We start from the raw sequence: 17,722 nt of genomic DNA, 5'->3' as shown, positions 1-17,722 counted from the left end.
AACCAATATTTGGTTGATTTCAGGTTGGACATTGGACATAGATGTCGGCCAGATGTTAGGTTCTGATGTAAACAAAATGCAACGTCCCCACAACATTAGGGTACAAGGTTAATCTGATGTCTTGTTTACGTCTTGTCCCTGTTGGGTGTTTAAGGCCATTTCGGTCATCATATAGTAAACATCGGTCATGTTCTCATCAGTGACATGCATCTAAACATTGGGTCTCTGGGTCAATGCGTGCAAAGATCTTCTTGAACACTTTTAATGCTTCCAAACTGTTTGCTGCTATTATAAATCGCCCATGTCTTGAGGTAGTTCATTATGATGCGATTTACCTTCTATGTGCAATTTGGTTGGACAGGAATCACAGGACTGATTTTTCTAATCCCCATAGACAGGAAAAAATAAAGTAGGGACTGCAGGTTGAAGGAAAGTAGTGGAGTAAAAGTACCGATACTGCACTAAAGAAGTACTCAAGGGAAAGTAAAAGTACACATTATTAAAACTAATTAGTAAATTACAATCTCTGAGAAAAACTACTCAATTACATTAATTTGAGTATATGTAGCTTCGTCACCTTGAAATTATAAGGTTCTATCTGCGTTCTGAATGATTTTGAGATATTGAGCTTTAAAGTTTTCGCATTTCATAGCAAACAGTATGTGTGTAACATTTGTTTGTTAAATAAAATGTCTTAAAATTTAAACAACTTATTAAAAAAAACATCCCATAATGTAAATAAGTTGTCATTTAATAAGCATAAGTCAATAACTCAATTTTGACAAAAATGTCAGATAGAACCTTATAATTCTAAGGTGACAATTTGTTATTTTACACCACTGATACTGATACACTTTTCTGCTTTTGGGAAAAGTTGTTTGTGATAAGCATTGGTTCATTATGTAACTTTCCATCACCACCTGCATATGGCTGTGTTAACGTGTCTAACTGTGTAACAAAAGATGTGTAGATGTTGGTAATTCAAAAGACACATTACCTCTATAAATTAATGAAATACGGTAGTTTACTGTAAAAATGAGAAATTACTTTTACGGTTTGTATCGTATTTTTAACGGTGAAATACTGGCAACCGCAGCTGCCGTTTTTTACTGTAAAATTTAAGGACTTATTTTTTACAGTGTTTATTCATTTTATATCAAAATATGAATAATATATATATATTTTTTCTCCATGACTTGTTGGAGATCGGGAAACACAACCAGGAGGGAACCAAACACTATAGGAGAGAAACGAAGACATTGTGGAGCAGACAAGGTAAGTAAAGTTTTCTCAATAAGACTAGGCTGACCATGAGATTTCATCCTGCTAAATGCAACGAAGCCAGACACTGGGTGAGGGAGTGAAAATGCAACATCACATCAAGAACCCATATGTACGTCTGCTAACAGTCATAAACACCTAAAGGTATTATAGATGTTAAATATCCATAGCATAATGATTAATCATAAATATTATCCATTATAAATATGGAAAACATTCCATGGAAACAATGACCTGATTACCAAAACTGTGTTAAAAATAATAATACTTGATAATAATGCACACAGACTATTTCTCCCATCGTTAAACTACCAAATGTGGATTTGGACATGCCCTGAGTGCACCTCTGTCGTGCACATTAGACCATGCATTTAGATCATTAAAATAGGGCCTGTGGTGTTAACAAATCAGTTGGGTAAATTAACTCATACAACTCTAAAACAAACTCAGAATGGTCACTAAACAAATGAGTAAATTTTTTTTTGTCTTTCTGAATGTTAATTATACCTAAACAATACCTAATTATACAAAATTATACCTTGAATTGAATAGTGTTTCAGGACATATAGCAGTGAAATTTTGTTCCTGGGTGACCAGAGTTTAATTCAAATCCCAATAAAACTCAGAACCAGCAAGGTCTTTAACAATAGTTGATTACTGCATTCAGGTGTGCTTAATTAGGACTGAGAAAAAAAAAATATGTCATGGCCCTTCAGGAACTATAAATACCTGAACTGCAGACACTTGCATCCCAATTCGCATACTTATACTATGCTCTAAAAGTATACTTTTTTGTGAAGGAAAAGTATACTTTTGAGTGTGTAACAGAAGACTATGCAAGCTTTGGGACATACTACTCCCTCATTAACAGATCGTTGTTTTGTTTAGTTATGAGCCCTGTCAATTATCCACACATCATCCACATTTCTTTCATATTTATTTTCCTAACTTATTGGAGAAGCAGCAGCAGGATAATCTCCCATTCACGAGTCATTCATCCGAGAAATCTCCTCAGGTCTTTGGATGATTTTGCATTCGGAAGATAATGTCCAAACATGTCTTTATATAAGTTCAGTATTGTTATTGGAGATGAAGAATAACACAGAAAATGCAATTTAAATATTTTCCAGAGGCCTAGATATTAATTATTCATACAAACATCTTTACCGAAGCCTCTTAACTTGATGGTTGGTCTCGTGCATCCGTCATGTTTGTAGTTTATTAACACTTTTCACCCGCGTTTGTAGTTCTAATGAAATGTATGTACAATGCACAATGTATTGTGGGCAATATCAATGGTTAGAGTATGGATGCTTCTCCACTTAAAATTTTTACCGGAAAAAGTAAACCATCTGAGAAGCTTTGGCATCATCTGAGAAGCTTTGGCATCATCAGAGAAGCTTTGGCATACTATTTTCAGGATACTACAATTTGGGACATACAAATTCTATTTTCAAACACTATTTAGGATGGATAGTATGTGAATTGGGAAGCAGCAACTTACTCACCATAGGCAAATCACCAAATAACAAATTTAAAGAATAGACTGATTAAATCGAAACATGTCTGAGCAAGAACAGATGAGCGTCATGCAATTTGTGGTTAAAATTTCATCTTCGTCAGGCTTTAATAATTGTTGCTGTTCAGCCATTCTGATTTAGCAAACTGATATTTGCTCATTTAAAGATATTACATTTCTTACATCTGACATTTAAAGATACCATATATTTGTATTAGGGCTGTATAATAATGGAAAAACTGACATTGCAATATCACAATTATTTTCTGCAATATACAGTATTCAACAGACATACACAAAGTGCTTTAGGGTTGTGTAGGGAGTGTACAGGAATTGAATAATCAAATGTAAAATGACGCTGTATAGAATTATTTATCTAAAATTAATTAAAGCTACACACAGTCTCTTGTGTTCGAATGCTTTACACTTCAAACAAAGCCACAAGAAAAAACTTTAGACAAAAATGTATGCATATAATAACCATTTAATCTGTTATGTTTTGCAATGACTCTATAATCACCTGTTCTGAACTTTGGTGCCTGAACAACCGATCCAAACCCACCTGTCCTGTGATGTTACTATTGCTGATGCTTACGTACATTGCAATGTCAGTGCTGGAACTATATAACGTGGAGCCCTATTTTTTATACTTTTAATAATAATAATAATAATATTGATAATAATAATAACAATAACAACAACAACAACAACAAATATTGCCCACATATTCACTATTACCCATATCTGACTTCCTCTCTGTCTCATAGTTTTATTAATGAGATGGCCTTTCCCAGTATTAATGGTGCAATTTGTCAGGATGACGTTCATGATGCAACAAATCAAAATGGCCATTTGCTTCTAATAATGTTATCTTCTTCTGTTGTTGTCTTTATCTTCTCTGAAGGAAAAAAAGCATCCCATGTATGTTTGTTCTTTGAGTTCTAAGATTTGACTAATATATTATATATGACTTATTCCAGAATTGCAGTTACATATCAAGCATTTGCCATTAATTTCCCTAAACTGGGATGACATACACCAATGTATAACTTACACTAAACTAAATTCATTACTAATTTAAAGTAATAGTGAAATGCTTAAATGTGGTATAGGGAACTTTTGATTTTGTTAATAACTGGTGTTTAACGTATTGTTAAGCCTTTTATCCAGAGTTGACAATAGCTATGTTTCCTTCCAAAAATGCGAATATACTTTATGCACAAAACTGGATTATCGCATTAAAGACATGCAAATAAAGCAGCGTTTCCATCAAATGAGTCAAAGCGAACAAATTCGTCACTTCCTGATTAACTGGCGCCAAATATCAACAGTAAAAATTGAATTTACTGCGGTAGGAGAAGCTGCGTCGATCTTTTCTTCATCGAATAAATGACTTGCGCCTCAGAAGGCAATCCTGACACGCAGTGAACGCGCAGTGGCGTTTGAAGGTGTCAGACGCGGAGCACAGACGCTCTTGATTCTGGAGGTCATTAATATAATAACACTAATACTTAAACGGTAAGGCGTTTTAGAATGACTAAAACAACAGTACAGATGGTTTACAGTGTGCTCAGCCTGCATGGTTTGTCCATTTACGCACATTTTCATTATCACATGATCTCTTATAACAAAATCACATGGCCTTTTTTAATGTGCATACTGAAATTTGTGCGCATCTTTTCTTATCGAATAAAAAGTTTATCCTACTCAGTCATGCGCATAAGTTTTTTATGCGCATTTTCAAAATTTATGCGCTTCATGGCGTTTCCATCAACCGACAAAATGCGCATAAAAATAGGTGGATGGAAACATAGCTTATAACAGAGTTTATTTTCCATCATTTGTGCTTTAGCATAATATGCTAACCTCAAACCCGGTACCCCATGGAATGTCTAAAACAGAAATGTATGTATTTTCATTATATTAGCATTTTTTTAAATAAATGAGAAATTCACAGAAATATAATAACAGAGTTGAAAAAGAATTAATCTAATGGTGTACCTAAACATTTTGTACAAATTAACGAGAGAAGAATAATGACATGTCTCAGTTCCTTCTAGAGAGAGAAAAAGAGCTGTCTGAGGCCTTCAGAAAAAAAGTTATAGCTGCCTATGAGTCTGGTAAAGGATTTAAAAGATTTTAAAAGATTTTGAATTGAGCCATTCCACTGTCCGTAAATAACCTACAAATGGAGGGCTTCAGAACAACTGCCAACATACCCACGTCTGATCGTCCCAGATGCTAAAAGAGGTCTCCAAAACTCCTCACAGAGCCTACAGAAGGCTCTGGCTACTGTTGATGTGGAACTGCATGCCTCCACAATCAGAAAGACCTGCATGGGAGGTGTGCAAGGAGAAAACCTTTGCTTTCTAAGAAACACATCAAGGCCAGACTGAAGTTTGCCAGAGAGAATTTTGACAAAGATCGGGACTTCTGGAATAATGTTCTTTGCACAAATGAGTCTAAAATTGAATTATTTGGACACCAAAACAGACAACATGTTGGGCGTAAACCAAAGACCGCATTCCAGAAAAAGAACCCCATGAAGCACGGAGGTGGAAGTGTCATGGTTTGGGGTTACTTTGCTGCAGCAGGACCAGGTAGGCTCACCATCATAGAATCCACCATGAATTCTACGGTGTATCAGAGGGTGCTTGAGGAACATGTGAAACCATCTGTTAAACAGATGAAGTTGAAACGGAGCTGGACCATGCAACACAATGACCCAAAACATACCAGTAAATCACAAGGACTGGCTGAAAACTAAGAAATGGGAGAGTCCTGGAGTGGCCAAGTCAAAACCCAGACTCTAATCCTAATGAGATGCTGTGGGGTGACTTGAAACGGCTGTGCACACAAGAAAACCCCTCAAACATCTCACATCAGCTGAATAATTCTGCATTGAAAAGGTGTCTACAATTTCCAGACTCATGTCAGAGACTGTAGATGGCTACAAGAAATGTCCTCACTGCAGATATTTCAGCCAAAGGGGGTGAAATAAAAACACTAGCTATTAAGGGTGTCCTAACGTTTTCCTCAGGATATGCATTTTTATTGAAATACATTTACAGAGTATCTGAAAAGTCATTTTATTTCTGTTGTAATTGTTTAGTTATGTGACCTTAATATTTCTACATTGTTAAAATTTAAATTAAATAACCATCTATTTAAAAAAAAAAAATTAAAAAAAGCTTACAAAATACCCAGGCTTTCATAGGGTGTCACAACTGTACTTATCCAGAGCGAGCAGAAGGGCTGCCAAAATCACTCTGGACCCCTCACACCCAGCACACTGCCTCTTTGAACTTTTACCTTCTGGTCGACGCTACAGAGCACTGCGCACCAGAACAGCCCGACACAGAACAGTTTCTTCCCTCAGGCAATCCATCTCATGAACACTTGATGATAATAATTGCGAACCAACATCACTACTTGCCATAACACTTTTATACACATATACACTTATTTAACAACACACTTTACATGCCAAGTTGCACATAACAGCTGCACATATAACGTTGTATATAGTAATAAACATGTACATACACTTGTCAAATCTGTATATTTTGCACTCACTGCTTACTTCTATTTTTTTTTTTTTTTTTTTTTAATATATTTATTATCTGTTTTTTGTCCTGTCTCTGTCACGAAAACAAATTCCTAGTATGTGTGAACATACCTGGCAATAAAGCTCTTTCTGATTTCTGCTGATTTCTTTTTTCACGACACAAACATTATTCTTTTAGAGATAACTTGATATAATTTGTGTTATTACAAAATGTTACATGAAAGGTTTAGATTTGAAAAAATAATAGAAGGTTTATTTGGAGATACAAAATGTACCTGCAATTCTAGACTAACTCATAAACAGTATTGCTTTTACTGCTAGTTGGCCATTACATAATGGATTTTTAGAGGGTTTTCCCATGCTCTGGGAAAGGACATCAAGAGGCCATACTTCTTCTCATGTCACAGTTTTCAAGCTCTAGCCAATTGTTCTCAGCCCCTAAGTGTCACCCATGCAGCGGCTCATTGATCAACTCCAATAATTTCATTTAAGCCTTATTGCTTTTGTACTCTGAGATATAGCCGCCTGACATTTAGAGCACTATTGAGTGAATGGAGGATCGCTGAAGTTGTCGGAATCACCAGAGCAAGTGACTCATACTGTATATACCATTTTCCCTCTGACACACACAATCTTGTTTCTTGGAGTTATAAATGGAAGACGTAATTCACACTCAATATGACAAACAAAAGGAGAAAATGTGTTCTGCCTTTATGTGCTTTGAGAAATTTCTAGCTAATGAAGTTAATTAAAAGCTTGTTACATTCAAGTGTGTTTATCTTTGGAAAGAATAGGAATCACGGAGGACCCTGAAGGATTCCTTGAGGATTTATTCTAGCCTGTTTCTGAGGGAAATATTATTAAAGTTAAAATGTGTATGAGATGTTCCATTTTAAATGAAATACAGCATCCCATTGAACAACCATATACTGCAACCATTAAAGGGACGGTGCAGAGTGTTTTAGGGCTTGGTTGTGTTTAAGGGCTGCAAAACATTGTGTGCTCAAGCTTCATTTGTAAAAAAAAAAAAAAAATTGTGTTACTTTTTAACATATCTTACCTTAATTTTGTACTGCTACTCAGCTCACATGAAAACGACTATCATATTTCCTAGTTCCCCTGAAGGACCACCCCTCAATAGGCTCTGATTGGTCAGCTAACATAATGTGTTGTGATTTGCTGATTGGCTCCACGTCACCATGGCCCAGTTTTCAAAATATTTTATCTGGATCAAAATGGTCTAGATTTGGAAATCACATATTTTGCTATCCAGGATTAACTGATCTATCTTACTTTTTGACAGTTTTTAAAGGAACATTGGGTTGGCTCATTGTGATCCAAATACCAAATTTAAGGATTACCAAATCCTGTTTACCAGAGCCTTAAATGGAACCAACAGTGTAGCCTTCTGGTTTCTGTCACGGTCACACAAGGAAGACAAAGGTGGATAAATCTTTAATTTATTTGTGCAATGCAACAAATGCTGAGAGATGAAGCATGTAAGTGGTGTTGCAGAGAGAGAGAGAGAGAGATTTCACACACAGTTCAAATGGTAAGTATCAGATCTTAAGTAATACACCAACATAGCTTTAGTTACTTCCCTTAAACTGGTCTGTTTGCATTCACAGAAGAAGAAGGACATCCAATGAAGAGTACAAGAGGAAGAGTGAGAGCCATCAGACTTCAATTCCAGCTGGTGAGTTAATGAATGAGGTGAGTCTTTAAAGTGCATGGGTGATTGCGGGTGCAGGTGCGGGTGTGGTGTATGGTGGATGGTGAGCGAGAGCAGTGATTGGGGCTGCAGGAATGAGCTGAGGGTGTGACAGTTTCATAGACTGTAAAAGATATAGAGGTAGTATCCATGACGTCACCCATAGGTTTTTGAAGAGCGCAATGAAGCTACAAGTAGGCGTGGCCATCGCACCAACCGGGGGTTACCAAAAAGGGCAAAGAGGTGGAGCGTCAGTGAAGCTAAAGCTGTGGTCACACTAGAGATTGTGCGTGCAAAATTCTGTAATATGGCGCTGCGAAAAGGGGTGGGATTAAACAAGATGATTAGACATTTCAAAAAGCGAGAGATTGGTCCATATTTAAAATTACTGTACAGAGAGGTCATGTTTTGATTCTCGATTGGTCTAACGTAGTCAAGTGATGCGATTCCGCAGGTCAGAATTCACCAAGCTTGAACTTTCCAACGCAGCGATCTCTGAAACTTGACGCACGAGCTTCCGTTTCCAGTCTATGGGGAGAAAAATCTAGTGTGACCGCAGCTTAAAGATGCCTGCTAGCATTTTGCTTAGACAGGCTTTTCTTGGGAGAAACGCTTAATACTTCATTACCTGCAACTCGTTTGTTTTCTGACCACTAAGTATTGTTTTTATGAAGTTTGTCTACAGGAGGAAAATGTGAATTACTTCGAAATACTTCAAATATAGTCTGTGTTAATAAATGCAAGGCTGTTTATGAAATCCAGACATAAAGCTGTATGACAATGTTTAGATGACTGTTTTATAGCCTACAGCTAATCAGCTACAGCTAAATGAAGTGCATTCAAAATCTTAAAAAAGTTATAAATGATAAATGATTCTAAATAAAACAAAACATTTATAGAGAGGGCATAGAACAGGGGTCACCAATCTCGTTCCTGGAGGTCCGGTGCCCTGCAGGGTTTAGCTCAAACTTGCCTCAACACACATGCCTGGGTGTTTCAAGTATACCTAGTAAGAACTTGATTAGCTTGTTTGGGTGTGTTTGATTAGGGTTGGAGCTAAAATCTGCAGGACACCGGACCTCCAGGAACAAGTTTGGTGATCCCTGGTATAGAAGTATATAAGAATTGCACTCACCTGGGAAATGGAGGCCACTTGAATGGTTTGTGAGCATAATGAAGTGCACACAGCATGCAATATTATCTGATAACTGTAGGAAATAATTCCAAAACACAATTGACAGTGTAAAGCCACATAAAATAAGAAAAATATGATGTATATTCAGCGGCTAATCAGTCGGAATCAGAGGTGAAATGATGGCAACCAGCGAGACCTAGCTGTCACTCAAGTGGCCACGCCCTTAATTATGCAGACTTAATATAACTTAATAACGAAACGGATGTATTATAAAAAAAAATCACCCCCTTACAGTTGTCATGAAGGGCAATTGTAGCTATATGCACCAAATCCATCATTTGTACCAGGTGAGTCGATGAATTGCCAATTTTAGTTACTTCCGTAATGGCTTCACGAGGGAGAGGGGGATGTTGCCGCTTGAATGGTTTGCAAAAAACAACAGGTAGGGAAAATTTCAGTGGCAACAAACAGCTATAGTTTGTTTTAATGGTAAGAAACAGAAACACTGCAATCAACAAACATTTAGCATTTTTAGTTAGTTTAGTTTAGTTTAGTTCTAATACAGTAATGCTTTGATTTTGAATTTTGTTTTTGTTGTTTACCATATCTCATTAAATGTGACATGCTTCATATAGGCTTCAAATATAAAGGAATTTATATATCAACACTAACCATTAAGTTTGTGATTATTCACTTAAAAAATAAAATGTTTTATTTTATTTGGTTTATTCGATAAAAAAAATCTCAACTGAATCCTGTTTTTTTTATTAAATAGATCCCAACTTGAGTTCAAAGTTTGAATAATCCAAAGGGCAGGTTTGATTCAAACCAAATGTAAGGTTGGATTATATAGTCTGATCTTAATTCAAAATCCCGCAGTTACCAATCCATGATCCAAAATCCCACTGGATTACTTTTGAAAAACTGGGCCCAGGAAATGTCACGTCTCTCTAGCAAGTGCTCTTTTTCCCATTGTTTTCATTACTGTGTTATAATTTATTATTATTTTGTTTTTTAAAACTTGTTATTTTTTATTATTATTACTTGATGTGTTTTTTTCATTTATTGTAAAGCTCATGACATATTGTGTCTGAATATATATATTGATATTTTGTGTAATGTTCCAATACTTATAATTAAAAAATAAAATTAAAAAAAGCATGCACTCTGTTGTGTAAATAAATTCTCATTCCTCTGAGGGTCCTTCTGAAGGGATTAAAGCATAGGGATGAGCCCTTCCGAATTGAGTGCAGTGTGTGACACCAAACAGCTTCCCTGCGTGTGTCCATCAGTTGTATTTTTCAACTCCTTCATTCCTAAGGGCCCTTCGAAGTGGCAAGTTTTGATCACTTCATTTTGGAAAAACACTTCAATATGGCGGCCATGAATTTTTCACTCTGAAGTGCCCTTCAGAGGGTAATACTATGTATATTCTGTAGAATCCACCGGATGTCAGTGCAACAGTTTGCGTTTGAGCCTGAATCAGACACAGAAAATGAAGAGGACACAGCTGAACCTCATGCCTGGTCATTAAAGTATAATTTGATAAGTGTCTTTCATATATATTCGGGTTAGAAGCATGTGTAAGTAATAGGAAACCTTCACATATCTTTTGCGAAATCAAGGTCATTATTTCAAATGTAGACTGCAGGGAAAGCGGCAGCATAGAGAGAGATTGCAGGCGCGGGTGAAGATTGTGGGTGTTTACAGGGGTTTGATGAATGAATATTGTTTGTAGCTAAACTAACAGTGCCAAACAGCGTTTCATGTTGTTTACATCCTTACTTCCTTGCTACAACATACAGTTAACGCTAGCAAGTAAGATGTAAAGTTTAACAAATAAAAATACTTACAGGTTGTGGCTCACAATCCACATCTGCTGTCACGATCACCAGCGATCTAACAACCAGAGATCGCTGGTAAACACTCAAATTCACATGAACTACAAATCCGCCATGTAATGGACTACATATTCACTCATGGAACACAAACACACACACAAACACACACACCTGTCCCAAGTCACCAGTAATTGCAAACAATCACACAGCTGAAGCTGCTCAGACGGATTACTTGGAGCAGGTGTGTGTGTTGCATGACTGAATATGTAGTCCATTACATGGCGGATTTGTAGTTCATGTGAATGTTTACCAGCAATCTCTGGGTGCTAGGTGATTGAGAAGCTGCTTCTTTTATTGTTGTAACTTCTTTGATGAAAAGTTTTTGCCCATTTCTTTGGACTGTGGGGGAAACTGGAGCACCTGGAGGAAACCCACACCAATACGGGAAGAACATGCAAACTCCACACAGAAATGCCAACTGGCCCAATTTATTTACCAGTATTACCAGTGTTTTATTACTATTTACAGGAGGTTACATGAAAATGTTTTGTGAGCAGAATGTTTCAGAATGAACACAAACCACACATAGTCTTCGTCCATGAATCTTGCTAGTTGTGAAACAGCTGTTTTACACTTGAATTTGACATTTCATTTGAGGTGACAGCAACAGAATTGTTTTCTTTTGTTCTTGTCAGATTGAGTTTCCATTATGTTTTTTGTTGTTGTTCAGAACATAATTGTATTTGTGTCAGAAAACAGTCTTTCATACATACATCACATGGGTCAAGGAAACTGCTCCAGCTGACCGCTCTTGAGGAAGTTTGATGATATCAAATCTCCAGTGTTGGGCAGTAGCGACCCTACAAGTAGCGACACTACTAGCTTAACTACAATTCTCAGTAGCGTGGCGGTAGCATCGCTACTTTATAAATCCAATAGCTTTTCATTAGCGAAGCTATTTTTTTTCGTCAAGTAGCGCAGTAGCGTCCAGACAAGCTACATTAACCGATCGCAGATCTATAAGTGACAGCACCAATCTTCACGTAGCTGTGAGGCCGATGTCTAGCCGATGAAGGTAAATCCATATGATGGCGAGAAAGTCGATTTCTTCTTCTTCCTGTTTTACAATGGTTGACAACAAACTTTTTAGTGCGTTACTGCCACCTCTCACCTCTCGCTTTGGTCGGTGACGTTGCAAATCAATCATTGGGCTGACACGAGAAACTTGCTTGATGGAAAGATGACTGTGGGAGAGGAGTCATATATATAAATAGTTTACTGTAGTAAAGGCTAAAGTATACTACGGTAATTACTATTATTTCATGATAGTTATTAATGACACTACAATATGTAAGTTAGTGTAATTTTAATGCTTATTCGTAAATATTTCCCTTTACTATACATTACTATAGTATTTTAAATGCGTAACACCTGGTTTTAATGGATTTTTAGTTTTTGCTGTTTATACTATAATTGTTTCTGTTTGGTACAATATTATTTACAGTAATTAACTGAACTGAACAATTCTGCCTCATATGGTAAAATTGCAAAGATTGCAAAAGTAGCTTAGCTACATTTAAGCTAAGTAGCTTTTAGCTTAGCTTGCTACATTTCCCAGGGTGTAGCTTTTAGTGTAGTTAAGCTACATTTTAAGTAGTGTAGCAAATAGCTTAGCTCACTACATTTTTCATGTAGCTTGCCCAACACTGCAAATCACGTCGTTGTGTCATCGGCACCATTACAATTCAGACAAAGTTTGGTAATTGCTCCAAGGATCAGCCAAACACACGTCTAGTTTTCCTTGTTTATGTGTTTTGGTTTGACCTTATGTTTCCTTTCATTGTATAAGTGTATATGTTTCCTTTCACTCCTAGGTATTTCCTATGCTACTCAATGATGCTTCACCTGCTCTTGCTTTATTCATTCATTAGTTTTCCTTCAGCTTAGTCACTTGTTCAGAGGTCGCCACAGTGGAATGAATCGGCAACTATTCCAGCATATGTTTTACGCAGCAGATGTAATTCCATCTGCAACCCTGTATTGGGAAACACCCCCATACATGCTCGTTCACACACACTCAACAGTACGGACAATTTTGCTTATTCAATTCACCCATAGTACATGTCTTTAGATTTTGGAGGAAACCGGAGCACTCGAAAGAAACCCATGTGAACACGTCTTTGGACTGTGGAGGAAACCGGAGCACTCGAAAGAAGCCCACGTGAACACAGGGAGAACATGCAAACTCCACACAGAAATGCCAACCTTCCCAGTCGGGACTCGAACCAGGGACCTTCTTGCATCGAGGTGATAGTGCTAACCACTGAGCCACCATGCCGCCCTTTTGCTTCTGTTTTGCTTCAGTGCATTATCACTACACCTATAACTGACACTCACACACAAAAATTGCGCACACAAACACACAACAAATGCAAATACAAAGGTAGTGGGTTTCTGTATTTGTATATTTCAGGTTGTATATTTTTAGCTCAATGTATAACTCTTGCTAATATGGCATTAACATCATGTTTCATATAATGTTAATTGTGCAGTTTGTCAGATTATTAGGGATAAAAATATACAAACAACTAAGAACCGCACGCTCAAATCTTACATCTCAGATCTTCTACAACACTGCTGACTATAAACAGGAAGCAGTCATGTTTATCAGTTTTTGGGACTCATTTCTGTTGTGGTCTGCACTATATTCTACATGTTTCTGTATATGCGTGTGTTGTCAAACTGATGAAGATGTTTACTTAGTTTATAAGTGTTTTTCTATTTGCATGTATATTCTTAACTTGTAGCACATTTAAGCTATCTTTGCCACCACAGAGAACTATAAATTCTATTGACTGCTAGTATTTTTACAAACCAGCAACATCTTACTGTGAGGTGACAGTGCCAACCACTGAGCCACCGTGCCATCACTTAATCTTTTTAAATTAAAGATAAAAGATAGTGTGAGTGTAAGGAGTGAACCGCCAGCTTATCCAGCATATGTTTTACACAGTGGATGCCCTTCCAGCTGCAACCCCAGTACTGGGCAACATCCTTACACACTCATTCACACACATACACCTGGAGGAAACCCACGCGAACATGGGGAGACCATGCAAGCTCCACATAGAAATGTCAACTGACCAGCTGGGACTCCCAACCAGTGATCTTGTGAGGTGACCGGGTCGCCTGTATAAGCATATTTATTTTATTTAAATAGTTTATTTAGTAACTTTTTTAAACCATTATTAGGAACACAATTACATTTTCAAGCACTTTATCTAAAATCTAAGCACTTTTCAACCTTAAAAAACACCAGATAAAATGTTAAGCATTATTCAGAGGATTTCCAGCATTACACAGAGGATGCCCTTCTAGCTGCAACCCAGTACTATAGGAATTCAAGGATTTCCAGCTCTGTAAGAACTCTGAATAATTGATGATGAGGTGTTGAATTATTCGAAACATAATAAACACCCAAAGTGGTGATCCAAAATTGACATGAAGCGGTGTGCATATTTTCTAATAATTAAATTATCTGAACTTAATTATCCCACTCGTACAACAGGTATTTTCAAGACATTTGTCAAGCTTTCTATTTTGTTTTGTTTAAATTTTATTTCTGGCACTTATAGTTTGCTGTAGACTGTGAAATAACTGAAAACATTGAGCATAGCGATATGGCACTGTAAAGTAGTCAAGACCTGACTGGAACTTTAGCTGTGTGGTTCCCTGAAAATAACTGCTGCACAGACATCAGATTCAAGCATTCATAAATAATTCTGATATAAAAGTATGGGTTAACACAAAAATATGCTGGGCAGTAATAACCTTACAATTGGGCCAAAAATGGACACACCCAACTGCTGGGTTAAAAAATATAATTTAAATTTAATTGAAAACTATTTTTTGACCCAACATTGTACTTGTAGGTATTGGCCAAATGATGGGTTACTAAGACTCTAATTTTTAGAGTGTGTGTCGGGTGTAAGTTTGCATCACTCCTCTGTTTGTGTTGCATTAGGCTTATCAGGTCTGTCAGATGATTCATGTGCGCCACTCTATACAAATTATAGTATTTATTTTCACTCAGTATAAGGGTTTCAACTAGACAACTGCCCAGTGGCCACCTTATTGCAAAAACAACATAAAAAACACGTCAAATCAATTTGATGTCTATTGACTAGTCAAAACAACATAAAATTGACATATTAATGTCAAAAAAACACATCAAGATCAATTACAGAACTGTCTTGTAATCCATATTTAATGACAATGTTAGATGTCAATTTAATAGTTTTGACATCAAGGTAGTTTACATGCATTGTGGGACTCCTTTTTCAGCCCTGGAGTTTCAAGCCTTAGAGCCGGCCCACTTCAGTTCACGACTGACTATTAAAATAACGTAATTTCCAATTCAGTACTTTACCAGTAAAGATTTACTTGAACAGTTAACACAATGTAATGTTTAAAAGTATCAGAATCTATTTTCTGTAAAATTAGTGCTCATAAATATCCAAACCTGAAAGGAAAAAATATTTTAAAAAAACAACTATATATTAAGCTATATGTATAAAATAAAGATTACAATACAATGAATTTAATTTTCTAATGACACAATCATGTATGTTTCAAGAAAAGAGCTGCTTTATAACTTCAAATATTTTTCATAAATATTAGAACATTAAAGGGTAGCTAAATCTCCAACACTTCTTTAAAACATCATAATGTCCTTTTCTGCAATATAATATATATTATTATATTAATATAATATATTAATATTATTAATATAATATATTATATTAATATAATATATATTATTATATATATTATTAATAATATATATTCTGTGCAAAATTGTTCACAGAGTCCTTAAACACAAATAAAAATAAAACAAGTTATCTGCGGACATTTTCAACCACTATATTAGTTTCTAATTATCTGAATTCATTAATTGTCTCTGAGCATTTTTTATTGAGCAGGTGTAATATTTATTAATATTAATTATTCAAATTCTTATATCCTACCTGTCCATACTAGTGTGTTGGGCTAGTCTGATCTCATGAGGAAACGTGAGTATTTTACGTTTTGTCAGTTTAGTGGCTAATTCGTACGAGTTCAGTCGGAGGCGTGGCACCTAACCCCACCCCCAAAACCCAAACGTCATTGGGGGATGAGCAAATCGTACTAAATTGTACGAATTAGATCGTACGAATTAGCCACTAAATCAAAAGGTTACGAATTGCCGTGAGATTGTGTTGGTTGAGCTCATGACTGGTGCTTGGTAACGTTACAGGGCTCTTTACTGTTAACAGCAAACTGGACAAGAGGCTGTTGCTCCTCTGCTCCTAACTAGTTTAACATTAAATTACTGGATGTTTCATCATCTTCATGTGTTGTTGTTGTTGTTGTCGTACTCTCGCTGCCGCTGGTTTTAACGAAAAATATACTCAGTTTTTCTAATTCTGGCCTTTTCAACGCCACCTTTGCGCTTTTTATTGTTAATTTTTCATCTATTACGTATCTCTAACAAATGATTTTGCTGATGGGCAAGGTGCCGCTGTTGGGGAGTCGAATGATAATTATGTCATCATTAACCTGCAGGCTGCATTCTGCTCATGGGGCTGTGAGAAAATAAATAAAAAGAGTGAAGCTGTGGTAAAATAATCAATAAAAAGAGTGAGGCTATGGTAAAATAAATAAATAAATGAAAAAAAGTGTGACTGCTGAGAGTGCAGGAAGCTAAGGACACCGGCCCTCGCAGCCAAAAAAATGGACCGCCCCCCCAGGAATTCACCTGAACCACCCAATTAGCCAATCCAGGCCTGATTGTAGGGATTTAAAATCCAGTGTAAAATTGGAAATTAAAGCTTGCAGATGAATACAAACTTTTTTATATTATATTACTTTTTGTGTCGTTATTTTGGTGTCAAAATGGCATCAATGTGTGGATGTCAAATAGACTTCAAGGTTTTGACATCAAATTTGATTTGCATTTTTGACCCAAATTTTTTTTTCATCAATCTCATTGCCAATTTTGATGTTGCTTTAACAATGTGCCCACTGTGTGTGCATCATTCCTCTTATACTGCTACTTCAATGATAATTTGAGCTTTGTTGTCTGCTTCAAAATATCCATGTTATTCCAGTCTGGAGTCCTGGGTTCATTAATTTTTGTGCATGATAACGTCATACCTTTTAGTAAATTAACGCAAGGAGAAACAATGATGATCACTGGAGCTCCAGAGCATTTTTTTTAATGCCGAGCGTCTTTCCACAGATGGCTGTTTTGTGACAGCATACAAGACAGTTTACTTTTCTAATTCAGAAATGAGGCATGAAAGCTCGAGTTAATGGGGACCAAGGTGTGAGAATCTGGAAGCTAGTTATGTTTGATCATTACACATGATATATGTGCCGGGAGAATATCGTTAGAGCTGTCAGCGGTGTGCAAATAATCTGCACAAACAGCAGTCGTTGTGAAATAATGATAAGTGTAATGAGTGTGTCTGGCTGGTGCACACAATCATGAGGGAAATTCCTGTCATGCAAGACTTGTTATATATGAGCTATCAAATATTTTCTTTGGTTCGTTCTCAGCGATTCATTTAAAGCCGGCATGAACAAGAAGAATGTGCCAGTGGGGTCTACATCTTATCAGCAGCTA

This window comes from Danio aesculapii, chromosome 2 (genome assembly GCF_903798145.1).
Source record: "Danio aesculapii chromosome 2, fDanAes4.1, whole genome shotgun sequence".
Classification (NCBI taxonomy): Eukaryota; Metazoa; Chordata; class Actinopteri; order Cypriniformes; family Danionidae; genus Danio; species Danio aesculapii.
Note: the sequence above shows the minus strand (reverse complement) of the source record.